This window comes from Urocampus carinirostris, chromosome 1 (assembly GCF_059441175.1).
Source record: "Urocampus carinirostris isolate Australia breed hairy pipefish chromosome 1, RoL_Ucar_1.0, whole genome shotgun sequence".
NCBI lineage: Eukaryota > Metazoa > Chordata > Actinopteri > Syngnathiformes > Syngnathidae > Urocampus > Urocampus carinirostris.
The window spans coordinates 25,036,529-25,061,999 of NC_142349.1; the positions used below are offsets into that span (position 1 = coordinate 25,036,529).

At 38.0% G+C, this 25,471-nt stretch overlaps 1 protein-coding gene across 3 annotated transcripts in view; it reads right to left on the reverse strand.

Moving 5' to 3' along the window:
• asic2 (acid sensing ion channel subunit 2) overlaps window positions 1-25,471 on the reverse strand; it is a 264,184-nt gene that overhangs the window by 32,377 nt on the left and 206,336 nt on the right. The gene's annotated exons all lie outside the window — the stretch shown is intronic.

The following is a 25,471-nucleotide window of genomic DNA, read 5'->3' on the forward strand; positions in this document are numbered from 1 at the left end:
CTCCTGCTAGTTGAGATGAGTTGAAATGCCTTTTAAAATAATATAGCTGGCCAAAAAAGCATTCTGTCTCCCATGCATGCATAGAAATAAAGGTTTACAACAACTGTGTCTCAATATGAAAAATCAAGTGTTTTTTCCAGAACACATGAATTAAGACAACAGACTCAATTCTCATTGCACAAAAGTTGTTTATATGGTGACACAGTGTTTAATCGTGCCTGTCAAAGTCCCCGCCAGGAAGCCCCTCCCTCCTCATTAGGCTACCTAAGACCCATCTGCTTTGAGGAGAGCCCAAATAATCCGGCGACTCGTTTTTATTAGTTCAATTACAGATACAGTTTTTTTTTGCATGAACTGAAACATGATTGGACAATAGCGACAATGATGAGTAACAAAAAAAAATCTCTTTTGCACTTGTCCAAGAGAAAAAACAGAAGACATTGATCAATTATAAAGTATAACGACATCTACTGCTCAAATAATACACAGTGTCCCTTTAACAAAAATAAAAGACACTTCAGCAACTTCAAATAGCTGTTGGCCTACCAAACATGTAGCAGTCACAAGGATAACTTCACTAAATTCTGATGAATTTAAATAACTGAGTACATTAACACTGACTACTTACTACTGACTACTGACTATGATGCAAATGTATGTCTTTGCCTCATGACGTTTGCAAAAATATCAGTAGTTTACCCTTCGCCCCACATGATAATAAGACAATAATTATAAGATAATGCAGGCACCTCCCTCAGGACTGGTGTAATATTATTCTTGTCAGTCATGACATGGTGGGTTTAGGATGTATTGTATTTTATCCCCCTGGCAGGACAATCACAGGAAATCAGCCCCCTGACACCAGTTCCACCGACTGACTTGAAATTCCATCGACTGTGTCAACCATAACAAGATCGAAGGTGCTCATCAAAAACAAGCCCTTCATTAACGTCCTTTCAAAATGTCACTACTCATTGACTCATACGCTGTAAGCTCACTCAACGTGATGCGCGTTCTTATCTCAGAGTCAGCGCAACAGACGAGCGAGTGTTCTTTTTCTCCGATCTTCACATGTCTAAACGTCTCTGAGGTTGAAGGATGGCGGCCACGGCTGTACTTATCACGCTTGGCAGCATTTGGCGCACGGGTCAGGCCCAAAGTCAACGGGGCCCGAGCCGAGAGTTGTCTTTATCCTGCGGGGGAGACAGGATGACAAAAGATGCGCAGGGAAAAGTGTGCCTTCTTCGGCTGTCGCTTCCTGCAACTCATCATCTGTTGCCTCCAGTAGGGACGTCAAAACGAGAAGAAAGGAGAAAAAAACAGCCCATAATGAGCTTTCAGCCCTGTCCAGACATCTGACACAAGAGTCGGGAGAGCAAGGGATGGCCAAAAGCACCGTGTACTGTATGAATTCCGTCTTTGCGCAACTGAAAGGAAATTACAGCCTGTCTACATGAAAAGGTGAAAAGTTGGTTCCTCACTCGCGAAATTGAATGCGTACATGAGTTATTTGAAATCTTTGTACGAATGAGCATAAAAATTGAGAAAAAAAAACTAAGAAAAAGTTAAAGAAGGAAGGAAAAAGACATTAATTGAAAAATGAGGGGGGAAAAACAGAAACTGTGAGCTGTCTGCTGATTGCAACCATGCAATTGTGGATTATTACAGATCGTGAGTGAAAAGCAGTATAGTCATGGGAGGCCTCACCTGTGATCATGGAAATATACATTTAAGAATATATTAAATGCTGACATTTATTCTGTGTTGAAGTTGTTGTTTTTCATTTAACTTTACAATTGTGTGATTTGCTTTTTTAAAATTGCAGATTTTTCACATCATATTCAGGGAGTTTTAAAAAATTGAAATCCTTTGAATATTAATAATTATTATTATCCATATGTATTTCCCTGCATTAACTTATCAGCATGTAATTTGAATATAAAATGAAAAGTAAAAAGTAATGTGCGGGAGATCGTTACCCATGAATACTTCTTAGATTAATTTGCCTTGATTAATTGTGATATTCACATCTCAAATAATATTTAATATTTTTACACACCCTGCTCAATTAGTGTGTAACGTATAACTCTACTGAGACACTGCAGATGCCGAGTGAGGCACGCAATGCTCTCGCCTCTAGGCAGAGGGCGATAGTGAGAGTAAGGATTCTGACTTGGCGCACACCTCAGAACCAAACAATAGCATTTCTGATAGTATTAGCACGTTAACAGCAAGTCAAGCCATCCAGTGATATTTCTCCCATTGCAAAGACTGTTTTCATTATGAGAATTAACTATTATCTGTCTATTGGTGTGTTTTTCAAAAGGAACAGCGCATAAACTTATTTTATCGGTTAAGGAGAGACAATAATACAATTCTTTATATTCTAAGGGTTATATAACCATTTCCTGTTGTACCAGTCAAATGATGAATATGATTTAGGTTTATTAATTTGCAAATTTGAGTGTGCTGGTCATGAACCTTATCGCACATAAATGTTACAAAAGTGGTTTTCTATTCATTCCTATCATTCGCATGCATGTGGATTTTTGTCTCTGAAAGCATCAGGAACTTCTGGTCCCCAAAATATCTAATTACGTAAGCTCCATTGACAAACCAGCACACATCCTTTTTGGTCACCATTGTTACCTTACACATAAAAAAGAATTAAAGTTATATTTATTTCCCCGTTCCATTATGTGCAGTGCTATGTGATATGAGAAATTGTGCATAATTCCACATTTAAGGACAATCCACATTCGATATTTCATTTGCCTTTTCCAGCCCAGTGTAATGAGAAAATTGAAACGCTGTGGATACAAGGAGGGACTTATGAGATGGCGTGTTATTCTTTGGTCAATCAATAAACCATTAGAGGAGACTGTGCTACATGACTCAAACAAGTACAGTTTTGAATGGAGGGACATATTTTCAGCCCACAAATAACAATCATAAATACAAATATAGTACTTACCTTTGACATTTCATTAAAAGAGCCCTATTGTTATTAGAGGTACAGTGAGTATTATTTAAATAATAAGAAAAAATACTTCAACTCAAATTCAAACATGAATTTTTTTTGATACTACGTCAAGAAATTTCCATTCATTTCACATATCATGAGCCTCATCTAAAAAGAGCTGACATAATTGTCCACAATCTAGTTGCAATGGTATATTCACAAACACTTTACACTCCCCAACTTAAAAAAAGCTACAGTTTAAAAAAAAATATATATTCTACAGCTTTTTTAAATGTCACCCGTAACAAACAAAACACATTTTTCGTTAAAGAGAACGAATGAGATAAAGTAAAACATAGCATTTTATAAAAATGCTGATTGGTATTTCAAAGTGTTTGTTACACTGTCGTGGGGGTCTGGACCCTTTCTGACCCAAAGAGACATAGAATCGCAACTACTTTGATCTTTTTGGGGAGAGGGAGCCACACCATATGTTTTAAGACAAAATTCAACAAAACCGCAAGACCCGCTCTCCAGACTAAAGCTAATTCGTCATCGCATTTTATATCACTGTGTGACGTTTGATGGTTTCCCTCGGTTTATCGGCTCAATATAAATATACCACTTGAATTTGAATCCCTTGCACAGTTACTTAAGAGTGTTCTGGATCATTTTTGTGCCAAATAATGGTTTTAAAACAAGGTGCAACCAAAGTTCTTTAGTACAAATGTCACAAAACAATACCAACATATTTACCTTTAGTTGATGGCACTGGGCAAAGGATAGAGTGTGCGTATTGTCCTGTATATAGCTCCGTCTCTTCCTACCGCTCGCCCAATGAAATTGCTTTTTTCTGCTTTGTTAGAACTTCTGGGTAAAACCTTTGTTTTGGGTTCAAGTTTATTCTGTGAGTTTTCATCATAAAGTGTCTCAACAGTGAACCTAAATTGTTAAATGCACTTCCATATAAAGTATTTTTACACAATTTACAGCCAAAGCAGGGTCTGCTGGTCTAACACTCTGACTGTAAACTGTAGTCACAATTGTGTCCTATACTGTATATATCAGACCGAACAAGTTCAATATTATCTCATTTAGGCTATGCAGGTATGAGAAAGGGCTCAGCATGAAATATTATTTAAATATATTTCACGAGTCCCAGATTGTCTCCGAGCATTATTAACTCTTGAAAAGAGCCCTGCCCTAGCGGTATCGTGGGTTCCTACAGTTGTAAACAACAACAAGATACCTTCACTTGAGACTAGTATTTTCTTTATTTTGAAGCAACACTAAAAAAAAATATGCTCGATCACATTAGATTTCCATTTTGGTAAAATGTAGCCACCCCAGTTTTAAACAGGCACATGTTGTTGTTGTCTGGAGACAAAATGTGTTTGGTGCGCAAAAAAAAATAACAGCGTGTCATAAAATCTACTGATTTTTAAAGTCAAAAGGCTGGCGTGTTTGCTATGGGTGGCCCAAATTTTGCACAAGTCTTGGCAAAAAATGAGAAGAAAAATAGTGCAGTTTGGTTACTTTGGGTCTCTGTATTTTGTATTTGACCTTATAGCACCTGTTCTTGGTTGCACTATACATCGCAGCGACTTCTAGTGGTCAAATGATATACAGTATCCCTGTAAGGCAGCCTGGCTCTTAAATGTGTTGATGATTGACCTGACCATTTTCCTACATCCCCACCCCAGAAATAAAGTAATATGTAATTATGTCAAGAAGAAGGAAGAACATTCATTCTTTTATTATCTGCACAGCTTATCCTCAGTAGGGTCACGGGGGTGCTGGAGCCCATCCCAGCTATTTTCGGGCAGTGGGCAGGGGACACCCTGAACTGGTTGCCAGCCAATAGCAGGGCACACAGAGACAGGCAACTCACTTGATCATTCGCAACTAGGGACAATTTGGACCGGCCAATTAACCTGACATGCATGTTTTTTGGAATGTGCCTGGAGGAAACCCACATAAGCATGGGGAGAACATGCAAACTACACACAGGAAGACTTGATCTCATGACCTAAGAACTGTACCGCACATGCGCTAGTCTAATTGAAATATGATATTTGGTTAAGGTGGTAGGAAAAATGTTTTACAAATTTGCTGGTGTATAGCATACATTTGTATCTATTTTTTATTCTTATTTGTCAAATACTTGTTTTTTTTAATTATTTTATATCATAGAAAATTCTGTTGTGTTGTGAGTGTTTTTCTATCCGTCCAATATTTGAATACAGGATGAAATTAAAAATGTGTTTTTAAAAAAAAAGGGTTTCATCGATTAGTTGCAGCCCTAGATGGTATGACAGTTCATGTATTTTTGCCTCGTATTTTTTATTGAATAACATTTTTTTGCACCACTACGAGGCAGTAGAAATAACACACTATCCCTTTAAAGTTGCAGATAAGCGTTAGGCCTCGCCTCCCCCATCGTCACTCTTACACACTCGTCTTGTGCGCTCGACTTCTCCGAGACATAGTACACGACAGCTCCCGTCACCTCCCGTACCAACGGCCGCTTTTTATGGAAGTCGTTGATCACGGCGCTTCATGATGATGTTTTTATTTTTTTCTTTACAAGGCGACGTTGCTGTGATAACGGCAAAGAATGGTTGGCGGTAGACGATTTACGCCTGTGCCGATGACGAAGGGTTCAAGATTATGGATGGGAAGGAAACCAGTGTGTAACCCGTGTTAAAAAGCGGGTTAATTCAACACTCGAATGAAACATTAAAATTTGATAGGCAATTCCTTGTAGTAAATATTTAATCGTACAACTACATTTTTAAATGAAATACTTTATTTTATTTGCGAACAATGTTTTTTTTTGTTTTAACACATTTTTGTAGGAAAATACATTAAAGACATCATAGACATCTTACAAAGAAGCGTCTTTCGTCTTTATCCACTGAAAAACAGGCAAGTCAGTGTAGACGACAGACCAGATCTGAGACTTGCAATTATCAAAACGACATTGCTCAGAAAAAACAAATCTCCTTTGCTTCCACCTGTGACGATGTGATTCACAATGGAGGAAAAACCGTTTCTCTTTGATGTATTAAAAAGTTGCTTTTAATGTACTAAGAAAGCGTTGCCCATGGTAACACATTATACCATTTAAATCAAATTTGAGATTTCTTTTTAATATTTGATGTCTCTGTTGATTATATTTTATATTGTTACTTTACTTGCCTAAATTATTATTATAACTAGCTCGATTATGAGTATTCTGCCTCTTTCATGTTTCTTGACACGTTGTCAGGGACGGGTCGACATTATCAAAGTTTATTCTTTAGAAAAAAAAGTGGCCAGTTTACTTTCCCTCCCGGGAAAATTCCTCGGTCCCTTAGTGTTTAGAATTCTCTATGATCTAAATGGCGAGCTGCCCCAGTCCAAGAAACCAGTAAGGATCAAATTTATCATGAAGCTCCCATTAAGGTCGTGGTTGGAATCGGATAATTCCTTTGATCTTGACTGTGGACTCATGAACCTTGAGAAACCAGTGATACCAATGGGTTTGGGATTCCCAGAATTGGGAAACATCAGAATTGTGATTTCTTTGCTTATTTGATGAACCTTTTGTCACAAACCAAGACAGGGAACAGGAATAAGAACGCAATCGCATAACATTACACACAATTTATTGGGGAGAAGAGGAATGCGCGCACACTCGATCCGGGGATCGATGGTCGCTGAAGTAGATTGAAATCAAACAAAAGGGTGATCAAAATCAAACCGATCGGGCGGAAAATAAAACAGGATCAAAACAGGCAAATTCACAGGACTTGGCATATTACACAGAGTCTCGCAGAAGTTTCACAGACGCTCTGACACCAGGCAACTCACAAGACCGCTTTTAAGTAGTCCGGCCGCAATCTGTCAACGCGTTTCAGCTGGTGTCAGTGGGCGGGACCAATTGGGCGCCATGGCAACCATGACACCTTGTTGTCTTTCATTTGAATTGTCATTGAAATTTGAAGTACACCTTAACTAAACTAATTTAGGTTGATTCTAAAACCTTTTCAGTGCGCATACTTGTAAACAAGGTTGGGGAATAACGGAATACATGTAATGGAGTTACGTACACAGGAACCCCCCAAAATTTATTTGTATTCCGTTATAGTTACAGGAAAAGAATACTTAGTCAAATTACAGATACATATAGTTAAAATAAGCATTACTTTGCAGATTACAATTTTATTCAAAACTATATTTACACATACGTAATGCAATGAAAGACAAATTGTGTCTCAATAATAATATTTGTGTTTTAATCACTCAGATCACTCACACGAGAGCTACAGAGAAAGATTAGGTTTACACATGACGTGCGTTAGATAGCTAGGTGGCTGGCTAGCCATGTGTTCAGGGACGTCGAGACATTTTGATTGATTATCTTCTTTTTATTTTGCAGTTAACTGTTCATCTTTTGTTATGTTGTGAGAATAATTAACTTAGCCCATGTGGGATTGGCACTGCTGTCCTTGCCCAAGACACACCACAGGGAGTGGTGCCCCTACAACCCTAGCCGTTAAGGGATCTGTGAACCGTGTACGGTGAATACATCTGAATACTGTCAAGAGGTTTCGTAACCACACTTTAAACAGGTAAAAAGTTTTTTTGAAATTTAGACAGTGAATAATTGGTGTGTTTAAAAGAATATTGGGTTCTTGGTGACCGCTTAATGCTAAACTAAAACAGAACATATATTGTCTGTCATGTGAAAGAGAACATTTTGTTTTAGCTTAATAAACAATACTATTTTTTTTTTATTTTTTTTTTTTCCTTTGTATTGTCATTCTTTGTAACAATGTACACAGAACGAAATGTCGATACACCTGACCCGTTGTAGCGAGTCGATGCAGCCGCAGCCAACAGAGGGCGCCGCCATTATACCAATTAGGTATGTCTCGGCCGAGGCGCGAACCAGCGACCTCCCAGTCTCAAAGCGGGCACACTACCATCTAGGCTACGTGGTTAATATTAAAAAAAAAATTTGTTGGACCACAAGCAACTACCAAACCTTGTTTTTTTCCAATTCTCTTTCAAGGTTGCATTGTTCAGTTATGTTAAACACAATTAAGTAATTGTTTTGATCTTGTTTTTTTGTCTTTTATTAGCATATTTGGTATTGGGGTCATCTAAAAGTAATGCAAAATAATCCAGTTACATTACTTCCATATCATAGTATTCAGATTACATTACTGATTACATTTTCCAACAGGTAACTAGCGACTGTGTCAGATTACATATTTAAAGTAACACAATAATTAGAGTAGATGACAGTTCATCAAACTAAAATGGAAAAAAGAACGGTCAGTATACCAGGATTACCAAACAGAGATAAAACAGAGAGCAGAATGTAAAGCTTGCTGGTTAACGCGGTGTCGTGCTTTGTGAAGCAGCATGAGGCTGACAGGCATCACCAGAGACGCAACGTTACGGCTGGGTCTGTTCATCAAAATTTAATAATGAGACTGATCATGAGAAAAAATTCTAATCAAAAGAAAAAAATCTAGTTTGCCGTGGGGTAACATGAGGCGGCGCCATTTGTGATTTGAGATGCAGCAGCAGACAATTTATGACAATATCTTTACTGCATCATTGATATGGGGGAAGGGGGTGGGAGGTTGTTGCAGTGGAAACCCATCAAAGATGTTCCCCTTCGCCTGCCACGTTCCTTTGCAGGAAAGTGAAATCTGATAACAGTTGTGAGCGACAGCCCTAAATGCACCCAAAAGTTGAGGAGAGGAAGAAAATCAATGTCGCGCAACATTAGCGATGACACGAAGAGAACAAAGATGAGTTCAGGTGCATCTACTCTAACGGAAATATCTACTTCAACTTTTGTCGCCACACCATCTGTACACGCGCTCATCCATCTGTTCCATAGACGTGTACTCTTCATCCGCATTAGCATCCACGTCGCTGCTAATGACCTATTAGCAAAGCAGCATGTCAAAATCTCCTCCGAAAAATACTCATTTTTATGAGTTTGTTTAGAGAAAAGGTGGGGTTGATGATTTTTACACCTCACAGTTAATGAAAAATTGAAGTGTCAGTTTAGCAGGAGGGGTAATAACTAACTACAGTCTATAAAAATCAGATTTTATCAAAAGAACATTGTGTATTATTTCGTACCGCCAAGTGGTGAAAAAAAATAATTAAAAAGACAATATGGAAGCCAACGGCTGAGGGGTTAGCGTGTCCGCGGCACAGTTCCGAGGACATGGGATCCAATTTAGGTACCAGCTTTCCTGTGCGGAGTTTGCATGTTCTCCCCGTGCTTGCGTGGGATTCCTCCGGGCACTCCAGTTTACTACCACAATCCAAAAACATGCATGTCAGGTTAATTGGCCGGTCCGAATTGTCCCTAGGTGTGAATGAGCGCGTGAGTTGTCTGTCTCTGAGTGCCCTGCAACTGGCAACCAGTTAGGGGTGTCCCCTGCCCACTGCCCGAAGATAGCTGGGATGGGCTCCAGCACCTCTGCGACCCTACTGAAGAGAAGCGCTGCAGATCATGGATGGATGGAAAGACACAGTATTGATTTGAATATTAATCAAAAATATATGAGCTATCCTATAAACATTTTTAATTTGTCGCATGTCAGGAAGTTTGCAATTATTTGACCTAATATAAGCCTCACGCCGAGGATACAGAAATGATTGTCTGACATCTTGCTGCAAAGGTAAAACTCTCCCAGGAAAAAAAGGTGGACAAAAAATAAAACGGAATATGGTACGGTTTGGTCACGTTGAGTCTCTGTAGTTTAGAATCTTTTGTTCTATGTAGAACTTGTTTTTAGTTCGCTTTATAATACAGCGTCATATGGCGTACTAATCTTACATAGTGTCCCTTTAAAATTAGAGATGATAATACCATTATTTTCTTTCCAAGTACTCAAATCATTAGTACTCATCGATACAATCCAATACTTATAACAAGGACAAACAGGCTCAGAGACAGCTTCTTCACCAGGGCAATCACCATCCTAAATAAGTGCATGAAACTGTGAAAACATATATTTTATTTGTTTTTTTCCCCCGCTAAATGTTATTACACAAATCTCTGAAAATATATACTTTGCGACCTATTTGGGGATTTTTGTTGCTTTAAAGTGTTATTGCACTCCTTTTCATTGCACTAATGTAATGATGTACAATTTTTTTTTTATATAACACTATTATTATAACAATAAGAGTTTATAAGCACTAAGTGTAAATATTTTTGCCTATTTATCCTGACAGTCTCTTATTTTTTTCCTCTTTTAAGTCTTTGTTAAATGCTTACCCTGGAGTTCCACGTCTTATCTTGTTGCATACGTTTCCACAAGGTGGTCAACAATGACAAATTCAATTCAATTCAATAGGAAGTGCAGGTACAAGTATTACTTTGACGTATCAAATTTCTTTCAAAACAAAAACCTGCCTGTAAAAAAACCAAATGGATTCATGTATTCCTTCGTTTTCTAACCGCTAATCTTACAAGGGTTGCAGCTGTTCCCACCTGGGTTTGGGCAAAGGGCGTGAAACACCCTTGACTGGTTACCAGTTAATGGCGGCCAAATACAACGTATTTACCTGAAACGATATAATGAAATAGTCAATTTCTTATTATCATTTGTTGTTAAAGTCGTTTGTGAAGAATACCCACACGTTATTTTATTGTATAGCTACAATCATGGCGACCAATAGCTGTATCTAATTCTAAAAAATAGATTATTTTTGTTCACAGGATTGATATCAGGCACTGTAGACTGGAGTCCGATAACAAGCAGGACGAGATAGACAGAAACGATACCAGACACTGGAGATCGATAACAAACAGAACAAAAAAAGCCGGGAACGAAACTGGAAATCAATATTAAACAGGATAAAAATAGACGGGAACGATACCGGACAGGAAATACAGGCAGGAAACCAGACAGAGTCAAAACCCACGACTTGTGGGTGCGGAGGTTTGTTGACGGACTGACAAAGGGTGAGTGAGAGCACTGAGCTTAAACAGGAGGGAAGCCAATCAGTCAATGAGCCGCAGCTGGCGCCAAAGGGGCGGGGCCCATTGAGCGCCCCTTGCAACCGTGACACGTATTGTTTTTCTTATTTTACTAAATGAAAATAATTAAAGTGTAATGAAATAGGAAACATACTTCCTTTAATATAATCTGAATAGAAAATTAATGTAAAATATTGTTAAAAAATCTTGATACTTCAAAGATTACAAACTAATCTTGACTTTTGTCTTAAAATGCATTTTAAATTTAAATAAAGGATTAAATCAGTGCTTGGTCACCATTTGATCCGTAGGAGCTAAAATGGAGGCCGGCTGGACAAAAGGTCAGCGGTCTTAATCATATACATTACAGTCCGGACGCGCTCGAATTGTGATCGTAACTTACAAAATAAAACTTGAATCGAATCGCACAGGAAAAGAGCTGAAAGAAGCAATTACGAGTGTGAACTTTAGTGCGGGTAATACATCAAATTATGAATGGAGACGTTACCTAATGCACTTTCCTATAATTCCCTCCACATTATGTATCAGTGATTTCCATGAATATGGAACACTGGCGATTGAAATATTAATCTGCATGGAAAATGTAATGATAACACGAAAGGCGTCAAGAGCCGAAAAGCCAATTTAAATCCTAAAAGCTGTTTTTGAAACCTTACTCTTTGGTAGCTGGAAAAGTACAATAAGGCTTTTTTCCACCATTTGAGTTAGCCCTGCAGGCATTTGTACGTGGATGTGACAGCAGCGTGATTAGTCGGCGGTGTGACATGCAACATCATGGCAACATTATCACCCCCTTGGTGGAGTCTACTCATACCTGCAAGCTAAAAAAAGACAAGAGGGATTGAAGCAATGAGCACAAATGCAAACACAAAACGGTAGGGGGGAAAAGGCTCAAAACAAAGACGATGCCGACTGTGAACTGCAATTTGTGGACTGAGACCAAGTGTTCACCATCAAAATAGGAAGACTCCAATTACATCTCAATTTTCCAGCAAATCCAAATGATTTATGGCAGGGGTCGCAAACCCGTGGCCTGGGGCCAATTGGGCCCCGCTGGGTGATACCTTGAGGCCCTAGCATCGATATGAAAGTCTAAAAGGACAGTGTGTTTTATTAAAAAATATTTAAAACATTTAAAATATAAGTCATTTAAAAAAACAAATACTGATTTTAAGAAATATGCCAAAATACATGAACTATGAAATAAACGTCCAGGTTTTAAAATACTCTAATAGATAGAGAAATTTGCGTTACAACGTTGGCCTCAATTAGATGGAACTGATCATCATTGTCTGCCATCTTTCTGCTATGGGTACCCAAAAAACCTAATCAGATTAATCTCCAAATTATTTTATGTTTTTTTTTAGAATCTTGAAAAGTTTCACTGCATGTAGTCATAATTTTGTGAGTTTTCCAGTTATATCTTTTTCATTCTTTTGAATCAGCATATCAGCATTTTGATCAAGTTAATAATTAAGTGGTTATTAACGCACTGTCTACCCATCGATCCATTATCTGCACCGTTTATCCTCAGTAGGGTCGCGGGGGTGTTGGAGCCCATCCCAGCCATCTTCGGGCAGTGGGCAGGGGACACCCTGAACTGGTTGCCAGCCAGTCGTAGGGCACACAGTGACAGACAACTCACTCGCTCATTCCTACCTAGGGACAATTTGAAACGGCTAATTAACCTGACATGCATGTTATTGGTAAGTGGGAGGAAACCGGAGTGCTGGAAGAAACCCACGCAAGCACCGGGAAAACATGGAAACTCCACACAGGAGGTTTGATCTCATGACCTTGAGAACTGTGCCCCACACGCGCTAACCACTGCTCCACAGTGCTGCCCCACTTTCTACCCATTGAAGACTATACTGTACATGAATTTTATTAATTATAGACATACAAGAATTTTTTTTCAAAATATTTTGATCTGCATTGTCACTTTACTGTTGGTACAGACAATTGAAAGCGGACATTGAAAACGTTGTAAACATAGGGGTGTCCATTGAAAAACAATAAGTACATGTGCAATTTCGCACCTAGACAACACACTCAGTCACACATTCACACCGTGCAGACAATCAAAATATCAAAATAACTGATTACATAAGTAAATAAATTGAGAAAAGGGGGGTTCAGTAATAAAAAAAATAATAATAAGAATGAGGGAAAAAGTGGAGGGTGGGGTAGCTCTGAGCCAATCATCTATATCAAACTGCAGGGTGTTTATGGATGATAAAAAGGCTTGCCAGGTCTCATGGAAGGTCTATAGGGAAACTTTAAGAGAGAATTGGATTTTCTCAAACTTCACATTTTGCAATATTTTTCTGATCCATCTGATGTGTGTTGGAGGGGACGAATGCGTCCATTTAAGGAGGATGAGTCTCCTCGCACATACAGGTAGGGTGGAAAAGGAAATGATGTTTGTGATGGTCTAGATTGGTGCGGTGGTTTATACAGTATATAAGGATATTTTTTGCGCAAAATGCAAGTTCAACCTCAAGTCAAGAAGTTCAACAACTGCAAGATCATAGTGGCAACTCTCGAAATGAGTAGCGAACAGTTGAAACCACTACAGACCTGTTCTGTACTTACAAGCCCAGAATATTCTGTTTTATCTATTATTTACTTCTTTTTATTATAATATAAACTTCAAACTGCGTACTGCAGTGCTTGTTCTGACCCGTCTGGTCTCAAGACACGGATGTTATTTGAACACGCCGAGTAAAATAAGGTCTGTCCTGCCTTTAGCTTCCTATATTTATAATTGATTCAATTGTCTAATTGTCATTGATATCAATGTATATAACAAGATTATAACATAGCACTTCAGGGTAAACATGTAAATACGCAAGAATATTTGCAAAGTAGTGCTTAGAAATAGCCTAATAGTCCCAAAAAAAATAGTGCATCCTAACAATAGTGCGATGAAAAGTAACACAATAACATTTAGCAGAAATAAAAAGTATTTGGCAGCATGAAATGAAATCCCAAATAAGATATACATTTTTCACAGTTTTGCACCCTTGTTAAGGGTGGTGATGGCCTTGGAAAGAAATTGTCTCTGAGCTTGTTAGTTGTTTTGACCTGTTGAGCCTACTAAAGGGCTGCAGGTCCAAGAGGTGGCGGCTGTGTTGAGAAGAGTCCTTTATAATGGTAATGCATCTGCCGTGGTATCGCAAGCACTTTTAGACTTTTAAAGCCAATTTTCAAATGTCTCCAGTACCACTAAAAAAAGAAAGCCGGTCGTGTATTTTGCAGAGCCGGAAATATATTTGCTATTAACATGTGGTTTTTAATCTTGCGTGTGCATTTATAGAGACATATGATTTTTAGATCGTGAGCAAATTGTGAATACATTTTGGATCTAAATACTAAGTGTGTGAATATTTTTGAGACAAATCTCTTCACTATATAAGGCTAAGGTAAAAATGACTGTACTTTGTACCTCACAAGTTCTTCGCATTACAATGTACCCATGGAAAATGCAACCTTAATTTTTGGCGTGGCCCGTGATAAATGTCCATACATGACAAGAAATCCTTGCACTAATACACATTTCATAGTGCCCTGTTTAGGTGTCGCATGCACCTGTCCTCTTAGGCGTAACACACAGGCGGCGATGACGCCTCATGGTATATTGCCATATGGAAAAGCGAAACCACAAAAGGGAAGCATTGGTGTAATTTTTAATCAGACTTGTTGAGAAACATGGCAACAATTTGAAGCATTAACAATAATTTCACCCCAAATGTAAGCATTTTTTTGGTCCATGAAAACACAATATTAAAATTCAAGCATTTACAAGGATTTCAAGCACACATACGAACCCTGTTTAAAAGAGGTACACAACATATAAGGGTGATAATCCAACAGAAATCAACCGCAAGGGATTTCAAACAATGCAATTGTATGTGCTTTTCTCTGTTGTTACTCTGACTGAATATGCTTGACATGAATTACAACACAATATACCCTTCATTAACAAAAAAAAAATCTGAGGTCTTTAGCCAATCATGAACGATGCCTACGTCAAGCTATTAGCCCAAGACTTTTCTCCTAAATTTCGCTTTTTTCCTCAACATCCTTAATACATATGATTGTTAAAGAATAATTTGGGTGTTACAAGTTGCTTTGTGTTGGCTTTTACGTATTATGATATGTTGTAACAAACAGGCTTTTAAAAGTGAAAAACGCCAATACCATTTCCTCCACTGGGAAAGCAAACAGATAAATAGGCTGATTCATCATCGGGCAAATTATTTTAACGGACTTGAGTGTTGCTACCGATTATTCAGCTATAACTCCCCCTGTGAGAAAGCGCAAGCAGGGCTTCAGGGATAACATCAGCTCATTCTTTTGATGGATTTGTGTTCCTGCTCAAAGTCAGTGCCCTTCCTTGCTCGTCGGAAGAGCAAACACGGCTCAAAGCAACTGGAGCGCATCCAATTATTAACCATTGACTTAGTTGAGACTTATTATTTGCATGTGCAAAGTAAAACAAGCATAGGTCAATCCTGAATGAAAATGAAAAAAACATGTTCTAAATGTACCAGTTTAGAAACAAATTCACCCTCTTATCTTTTTGGATATGTTGTTGATTGGAGACATGAGTAAGAGTCATACGGGGTGTATATTTTAAATACAAACAAGCCATGCGAGTTTTCATAATCAACGATTTAAAAAAAGAACAACACAGTACACGACTGGATTCTGAATGCTTGACGTACGTACATACTTGACAGAGAAATTTGTCAAGAGAGCTGGACTGATTGCATGGACGCTACCAAAAAAAACAACTTGCTTGGCAGAGAAACAATTGGAAACCTTCACAAGTAACGACTCACTCCCACTAATGCAAATTCTCTGCTGTTCTTGTGTGTTTGTGGTACACAATCAATCAGTTGCTTGATTCCTCTTAGAATGAAGCGAGTCAAGATTAGCGTCCAAACTCCATTTTAATCCAACGCAGATTAAAGCTGAAACATACAATGAAAATAAATTGAGTCTGACCACACCACAAACGAACGAGCAGTTTAAAAGAAATATTAAAATGTCTATCAAAGAAGGTTATATTTGGAATCCTACAGATCATGGAGTTAAAGGCTTTTGATTGTGATGATGCCATGTGTCAATGAGAACGTCTAACTACTTGAACCAATATGACTCAAAATGTGATGTTTAGTCTGGTCTGAGAGCCTCCTTCAAAATAAATATGGGGAAAAAACTAAGTCAACTTTTCTTGGGGTGTATAACAGTAAATCTAAGTCCATGTACGTGACAAAACAAGAATGACTGAACAGTGGAAAATACAGGAACTCAGCAACTGCATGCAACAAACGTTTATATGGTAAATGAAGGAGTGACCTGATATAGTGGCTAATGACCCTTCAGACAGAAAACCGGACTGCAGTCGTGCGTCGCAATGCTTTAAGAGTGGCAGAGTCATGTTTACATGGCCTGGAATGTTCCGCTTCAGAACTCAGGAATAAATATTCGCGACATTTCTGAGAGGAAGGCCCCGCGATTCAGACTCAAGTGTAAACCATTCGACTGGTTCCTTTCCAATATCTACCCTGAGCTCCGGTTTTACAGCAACACAGCTGCTTATGGTGTGATTCAATCTTCCCCTATGTTCCGGTCCAGAGCCTTCGCTCTGTGCAGCCCTTTGAGACTCCTTGTGATTAAGGGCTATTCAAATAAACATGACTTGACTGACTTAATTCATAACGCATCTGAAATGGAAAATATTATACAATTTTTAACCCAAAACCTGATGACTTTTTTCTAGGAGCTTAGGGCTTCTGATCTGTAATCGTTTGTCAAAACATCATTGCTCCTTTTGCCCATTACCGCATATATCTGACTCCTTGCTGACTCAAGTAATCGGAAGCCAGAAGAGGTGAAACACAGATGTAGTGGTGTGTAAATAGTAGAGGAGAGATTGGCAGCCCTGTCAGGTTCTGTAAGGTGATTTTTTTTTCAGAAGTGATTCCATTAGAGATACCAGTGGCCTTGGAAAAATATATCCAATGTGTAAATTATTCCATAAAGTCAAACTTATTTAAAACAGCAAAAAGGACGGACCAAATTAATGTTGTCAAAGGCTTTTTCTGCATCCAGTGAAATAACTGCTTTTTTAGCTTGTCACTGAGGAATGCTAATCATGTTTCAAAGCATTTAAAGCCTACCTTTAATATACTCTGTTTGATGGCTGTGAATAACACCATTTACATTATTTTCTCTAATCTAAATGCGTGTACTTCCTTAGAATTTTATTGCCAGTATAAATTAGTGGAATTGGGCAATAGCTTGATGAAACAGTAGGATCTTTATGTGTTTTTAATAATAGTTTAATGACTTTTATTTTCATATGAGTTTGTATGCAACTCGTAGTTTTAATTCCTGTTACTACTCTAGAAAAGAATGGGGCGAGCATTGACCAAAAGTTCTTGAGTTTAATGGCTGAAACTATGTTTGGATGAAACCTACCTACGTATGGTAGAGGAGCCAAAGTAAAAGTGAGTAACATATTCCTACACGGCATCTGCGGCAAAGTTCTGAGGTCATGAGTTCAAATTCAGATACTAGCTTTCCTGTGCGGGGTTTGCAAGTTCTCCCCGTTCCTGCATTGGTTTCCTCCTGGCACTGCGGTTTTCTCATTCCCCAAAAACATAATTAGTGACTTTAAATTGTGCCTAGGTATGAATGAGCGTGTGAATGGTTGTGTGTCTATGTGTGCTATGCGACCGACAGGCAACCAGTTAAGGGTGTTCTCTACCCACTGTCCGGAGATAGCTGAGATGTGCTCCATCTTAAAACATAAATATGTGCCCATTCCCCTGAAAAAACAGCTCAAGTTGCTTAAGGTTGGATGGTGATCTTTTTTGCGCAGCATTTTCAGATTTGCTCTGTGAGGGGCCGGTGTTGTGCCCAAATCCGACACCTGTGCAAATTCTTCCCCCCCTCGCGTGAACGCGCATTCTGCTGCGCTTCCAACAAAAGCGATCGTATTCTATATAAAACGCTTATTAAAACAATAAAGCGAGCTAATTATAACAATTGGGAGATCCTAGTCTATATAGCGCGTTTATTTAAACAATAAAGTGCGATCGTATTCTACAAAATGCGTTTGTTAACGCGGATGAAAAAGTCACCAACGCCAATGCACGCTTCCAACAAAAGCAATCGCAGCAGAATGCGCGTTCACGCGAGGGGCGGTGGGCGTGATGCGTAGGAGTCGGATTTGGGCACAACACCGGCTCGGGAGCTTTTATACCTGTGGTCCACACGAGAAAATTACGCAGAAATGACGCGATGAGGAAGCGGAACAGTCGCCGGCGTCTGTTTTGCGGGCATACCACCGATGAACAGCGGGTTGGCCAATTTTGCGCATTTTATATCGCGGGCAACCACGGGCAAAAAAAAAACGCAAAATTTTAGCCGTGATTCAGCCGCAAACGGCTGTGTGACCGGCCCCTGAGACCGGACTTTGGCTTGGCCATTTTAACACCTTTAAGGTGTTATTTTAAACCAGTATATAGACGATTTTGCTATGTAAGGTAAGCAATAATGTAAGGAACTATACTGTCAATATCGGTAAGCAAAAGTGTGTAAACCTTGTAAACGTAAGCAGACTGTATGAAGATCACATCATAAACAAACATGACAATTTTTTTTAAACAATGAACATTCATCATGTCTTTTTTTTTTTTTTTTTTTAAACATCACCACATCTTTTCTGTATCTTTTTTTTTTTTTTAAGTCACATAATCTTGAAGCCATGCAGGAGCATGTCGTATTCTCGGTGCAATCGGAGAGGGATGCGGTGAGGGCACAGTTTCAGTTTCAGGTTCAGGCGGCTCAGCACCTTGGTCGCTTGGCAGGAGGCAAGCATCAGCATCAACAGGCTGTTGCGCTGAAGCAGCAGCACAGGTGGAAGAATGGGCAAGGTGGAAAGCATTCCACACCTTTCCATCAGAGACAGGCACGGACGGTACATTCATAGAGTGTTTACTTAACTTCTTCTTCGGTAGTTCTCAAAACACAAGTACAAGGCTGCGCATTAGTATACAGCAACACTGCAGGAAGGGGAGTGTATTACACGACACCACACAAATGAGCCCATTTTGTGGTATTCCTTTTTAAAGACCATTCTTCTTGCCACTAATCTGTAAAAGGCAGATCTATGTTGATACAAATAATAGTTATTTAATGCACGGGTTGTCTCACCTTCTCTGATTAGTTTTCTCTTTGTTTGGGCCAAAAGTTTAGAGGGACACCAGACCTTGGTTGGTTTGCGGTGGTTTTCATATAATTTCTCTTGCTCCGGGAGATGTGTAAATGTTGCGAAATCTTTGTGTATTCCATTTCCGCTCTGAACTTTTCCACAAATTTATCCTGGACCTTACAGGTGTCCTTTGGTCTTCATATTTCGGTCATAATGCTTCATAATGCTGTCTGTTCAGGTTAATTTAAAGTGAGACCTAATGACACACAGGTGCACTCTGTTTGCCATTGTGAGTCATTTTGGTCAACAATGGATCATTCAGAAGTCATCAGGGAACTTTTGGAGTCAGCTTGCTAAGCTGAAAGAACAGGAGGCCTATATTTTTGCAATAACTACTTTTCAGTTTTTTGTTGTCGTAAATTTAATACAAATTGTTAAAATATTTTGGTTGCACTTCACAATTGTGTCTCACATATTGTTTATTCTTAGAAAATAATTTCATTTTGTTAGCTTTAAGTTTGAAGCCTAAAATGAGGCAATATAACAAAAAGTCATTGAGGGGGTCAATTCTTTCACTAGGCACTGCAGATATCAAACCACAGCTGAAGGTGTGTTTTGTGACTAGACACTCTATGATTGAATTTCTTGGTACATTGCCAACTCGTAACTTGCACGATATGGATTCTCAATTTGGCCCAGGAATGTTTCACGGTATGATAAGTCAATGTAAGATACGACTAATGTCGAGATAAAGCGGAAATGGCACAGGATTTACGGGTAATCCAGTCCTGTTGTAGAAGGGTTAAAAGGACTGCTATCATCACCATGGTCAAAATGCTCCCATATTTACGACATGTCAGATGACCTTCACAGTGCCTTTAATATGTATACAATCTCACACGTGCGTAGGTAATCATTTCACGTTGACATTTTCATATTAGTTCTTCAAGGTGACTTATGGAATGCCAAGAACCTTTATCAGAGGAAAAAGTATAACTATGAAAGCTACTGTGGGTCTGCGATGCAAATGCTTTGAAAAGTGGGCTGTGATTGAGAAAGGTAAAAAAAATAAACAGGAGAATGTATCTCACAAGTTTTGAATTGTCATTTTCCCACTTAGTTACCCTAAAGTGCACTGTTACAAAAGTTGACATTTTAAAAAAATGTTTCCAAAAATGGAATACATTAATAATGGTACAGAACTAAGACAAAAATAAGTTTCCTGCATTTCAATTGGGGTTTTCTGCTAAAATTCCTGATTAAATGAATTTGTTGCAAATTATTCAATTTTAAAGCTGCAGTTCACCGGGCCGAACGTGTAGAATTTTGGGAGTGGAAAAAGTGTAAAGTCAGTCATTTAACTTCAACCCAATCAAGCATGCATTGTGTCACTGCCTCAATATTTATATTATTATATTGCGGGAAGACGTGGGCCAAGAAGAAAAACCTAAAGGATTTGAGAAGAAGGCTTCCCACATAAACCAACGACACTAATTCGGCCGTTTTCGAAGGAGTACACTTAGTTAAATTTTAAATGAAATTAAATCTGCCCCCGTGTGGAAATGTCGGCTTTCCTGTTCATTTTTCCCTCAAGAAACGAGCGCGCATAAATTGTTGGGTGAATGTAGGTTGTGTTTGGTTAATGGAGTCAGATAACTAATTTGAACAATTTGGTAAACGGTACATTTTGATATTACATTTTTTTTTTATATTTTTTTAATTCCAACACTATTTGCACGTTCAAGTCAAGTCAAGTCAAGTCAAGTCACATTTATTTATATAGCCCTTAATCACAAAAATGTCTCAAAGGACTGCACAGGATTAAAATTACAAAATTGCACAATTACCTGATCTCAAACCAGCTTTCTGAATATATTTTCAATGGAGAGTTGCCATTTTTGCTTTTTTATCTGACTCCTTTGGGCTTTCCTAATATAAATATTTATATTCATTTTTATACTTTGTATTTTAGTTATTTAATAAAAATTTATACTTTTTTTGCACCTAAAGACTTTGTTCCGTGTATATCGTAAATATAAACTAACTCAAGGGGGAGCGTTTAATTACCCAATGATTATGAGATTTCCAAGCTAAGAGTATCAGTATTGGATCTTTATCAATTGACTACCGTGTTTTTACTTGGATTGTTAACATTACCAGGAGCCCCCAACCCTAATTTATACACATAATTGTAAAAATATATTTGATAGATAAAATAGGGCCAGAAAGCCAACAGCTCAGAGCTGCTTACTTACGCAAAGTAGGGCCTAAGGTGCGACGGACTGTCCTTTGGGAATCTCACAGTTTGATGTGACCATACCTCATGGCTGAAGGAGATTGTAACACAGTACATAAAAGTGTTGTGTGTGTGTGTGTTTTGATAATGGCAATTAAAAGTCAGTTAGCCCGTCGCTCGGCGGGTTGCCGACCTCGTTAAACACATGAAGCTTCGGGGAGGTGACGCGTTCCCCAAGCTTATTAACAACTGCTGCGTTTACTGTCCTCCAACCACCTGTCCAACTGCCACCACCATCATCATCCTTATGATCATCATCATCATCATCATCATCATCGTTATCAGCGTGATCATCATTATGTAAACAAGAACATCTTAAGTCGGTTCACTGCTTCCTTAACAGCCATAATTTGCGCTGGGACACGGCCGCAGAACAACAAGTTCTTTGTGATGGAACGGGGGAAAGAAAAAAAATCAATGACGGATTGATTCGCTCCGACGTCCCCTTAAAGCGCATCATCAGCATTGGCCTCAGCTACCGCTAATGCCGCCTAAAGGCTGCAATTTATGGTCCCGTGTCTGCCATCGGAACAGGAAGCTCATTGAGGAGGTGCAGGCAACAACTCGTCATGGCAGTAAGGTGTTGTGAAGCATCCAGGAAATTACTCTTCATAGCGTAGTTTGTTGCAACCAGAATGAGAATTGTTAAATTCTAGCAGAATAAAAATTGTTATGCAAACATAGTAATAAAGCATTTGAGTTCCCGCCTCCTTTCTTTTTTTTAATGATTAGTTCTAAATAAATCACAAAATAGAAAATAAGGGAACCATACTCTTGGAGGACAAGTGTGGGCAAAAGCGATGGTGGTAATTTGAGATACTAAGTGTTTACTTTTCAATTCTCTCTCTTTCATTGAAAATCCCCCAAAACATGAAAATGTACGGTATTTGTTAACTACAAGCCACAAGTGCTTCTTAACGCACTTCCAAACCATCCCTTTAACAGTTTACCCTTTCTGACTGTTCAGTGCTTCCTTGACTTGAAAAGCTCAATGTATAGATATATGACCTAATTCCAAATTTTTTCATGACAAAACGACAGTTTCTGATGTGTGTGATTGAATCAATGTATTCTAGGATGCCTGGAATTGATATTATTTCTTATTTGCTCATATTGTATTTAGTGAGGCATGGAAACAAGTGGGGAAAAAAATAACAATATAAGAAACTGTATATCATGTATATATATATATATATATATATATATATATATATATATATATATATATATATATATATATATATATATATATATATATATATATATATATATATATATATATATATATATATATATATATATATATATATATATATATATATATATGTAACGGGTGTAATAATAACTTTTGTTTTATTGAAATTCCTGCTGAAATATGTGTATATTTTTTGGTAAATGTTCTGCAATGCTGAGTCCAACAGTGCCATCTGCTGGTATGGGGTGGGGTTTGGTTTTGGCTTCTAACATGTGACCAGCAGGCGGGGTTTGTTGTTAGTCTTACCAGAGAGAACTACAAAGGTAAGACATATTTTTTGGTGCTCCACAAAAGAAGTTAATTTTAAACATTATAACCCCAGCTGACAAATCTCTCACCATGCACAGTAATGTGATTGATATTGTCAAGCTGTTTAGGTTTATTTTCGTTTTGTTTCTGTTTTACTAAATCTTAATTCCCCCTTGTAGAGATCAAAGAGATCAAACCCAGCAGAAAAAAAGCTAATGTTGTGACTCATCCATTTGCAGGTAAATTGTACCCATTTTTATACTCATTATTGTTTTTATTCCTATTTTCTCATATACATTAAAAAAGGATGATGTTGGTTAAAATTCAGACTAAAGAAAAATATGTTGAATTCATTGTAAACGTTAAAAATCCACTATACGATCTCTTGTCAAAAGTATCTTGTTAAAATGTAAAGATGTAAAAATGTATTGTAATATTCCAAAATGTATTTTATGTAAAGTGAAAAGAAAGCTCTTTGATATGCTTTGTTGTTAGTCTTACCAGAGAGAACTACAAAGAGATCAAAGAGATCAAACCCAGCAGAAAAAAAAGCTAATGTTGTGACTCATCCATTTGCAGAAACTGTAATAATAAAAACCTAATCATCCAGTCCAGCGTGAATGTGGATCTTTGGTGGGACACGTACACCGCGGTTACATATATATATATATGTACAGTGGAACCTCGGTTCTCGACCATAATCCGTTCCAGAACCCTGTTCAAAAACCGATTTGGTCGATCACCGAAAATCGTTTTTCCCATTAAAAGTAATGTAAAATCGTTTTAATCCGTTCCAACACCCTGGATGTTTACAATGAACGTAACATGAAGCTAACCCAGGCTAATCGTACGTTCGCGTTAGCGTAATCTTACGTACGAAATATTACGCTAACATGAATGTGTAAAAATGAAAAAAAAGGATTATGAATAGGATTTATTACCTTTGTGGTGGACGGTGGGGAGAGAAAAATCATCAAAAGTTTCTCAACCTCTTCCAAAACTTGCGGCAGTTGCTTGCTTATAGCGCTAACTTCCTTAGCCGCATCACTCGATTTCACAGCCTCCTTATTCTTTACTATCGTACTGATAGTAGATTTAGCCATGCTGTATTCACTAGCAAGATCGGAAATTCATACACCTCTTTCATATTTAGCCATTATGTCTTTCTTAAAGGCAATAGTTGGACGAACAACTGTTTTTTTTTTTCACCTGTCCTGCTTGCACCGACCTTCTTCTGAGGCATAATTAGGGGCTAAAACACCCGTACGCCGCTCAGAATCGCACCCTAGCGTACCGGCGTTCGAACTCCGATTATTTGACTGAACAGCAAAGCAAGAATTTCTCGCAATTTTTGGTCGATCACCGATTTGTCCGAACTGAGAGGCGTTCGAAAACCAAGGTTCCACTGTATATATATATATATATATATATATATATATATATATATATATATATATATATTCAAACCAAGTAAAAGGTTGATACCATAGAACAGGGGATATGTATATATAAATAACACATCATTGGAGGATTATCAGACTTCAACACTAAGCCTTTGCCACAACAGCAGCAGTGTGTCGCCTTAAATGCTTTTGCGCAAAATTTGGAAATGAATTGGTTTGATTTAGAAAACTTATCGGAATTGAAATTTTGACAATCATTTTATGTTTTCTATTGTTTGTATCAGGGCATGTTGAATGCATGCTTGTGGAAAAAGATTCTAAGCCACAAAGGTGAGTGTTTGCTCAGCTGCCATTATGCATAGTTCTACATTTACAGCATGAGCGACCTTTGTTTTTGATTCTTTTGTTGAGCCAAGTCAGTACAAATGTATCATTTCCAATATTATTATGAAAGAGATAATTATTTATTATCTGTTAAGTACAACTGCAACTTAAACTACTACTCCTCACAACAACATTAAAGATAACTATGACATAGCAGCACATAATTGCTTTAAACCAATTGTGCGCAAACTACGGCCTGCTGGCCACAAAGTCAGGCTTGTTAAAAATATAATGACAATATGTATACTGTTTCAAAAGAATAGTACTACTGTAAAAAGAACGAGGTGATTTTGCGGCACTCTTATTCCAAGTGTCCCAACATTCATATAGCTGACATTTTTTCTTAAATTGTGATTTTTTTTATCATGCATTTGTTTTATTTATCAGGATATTTATCAAATTTAATGAAAAAATAATTGACCTCTGTGCTAGCTGTATTGCAGTTTTTCATTGCAAACTATATATTAAGTGCTTGAAAAAGGACATCATTTATTACGTAGCTTTTGAGTTATTTTGATTAAATGATCTATTTAAAGATATAAAAGGAAATATATGTCAGAACCCGAACAGACGGTAGACCCGGACGCATAACGTTTTCACACAACCTTTATTTTAGGGTAACGGGGTAGTCATGCGCGGGAACAAAAACACCAGCGATTCGGCAAT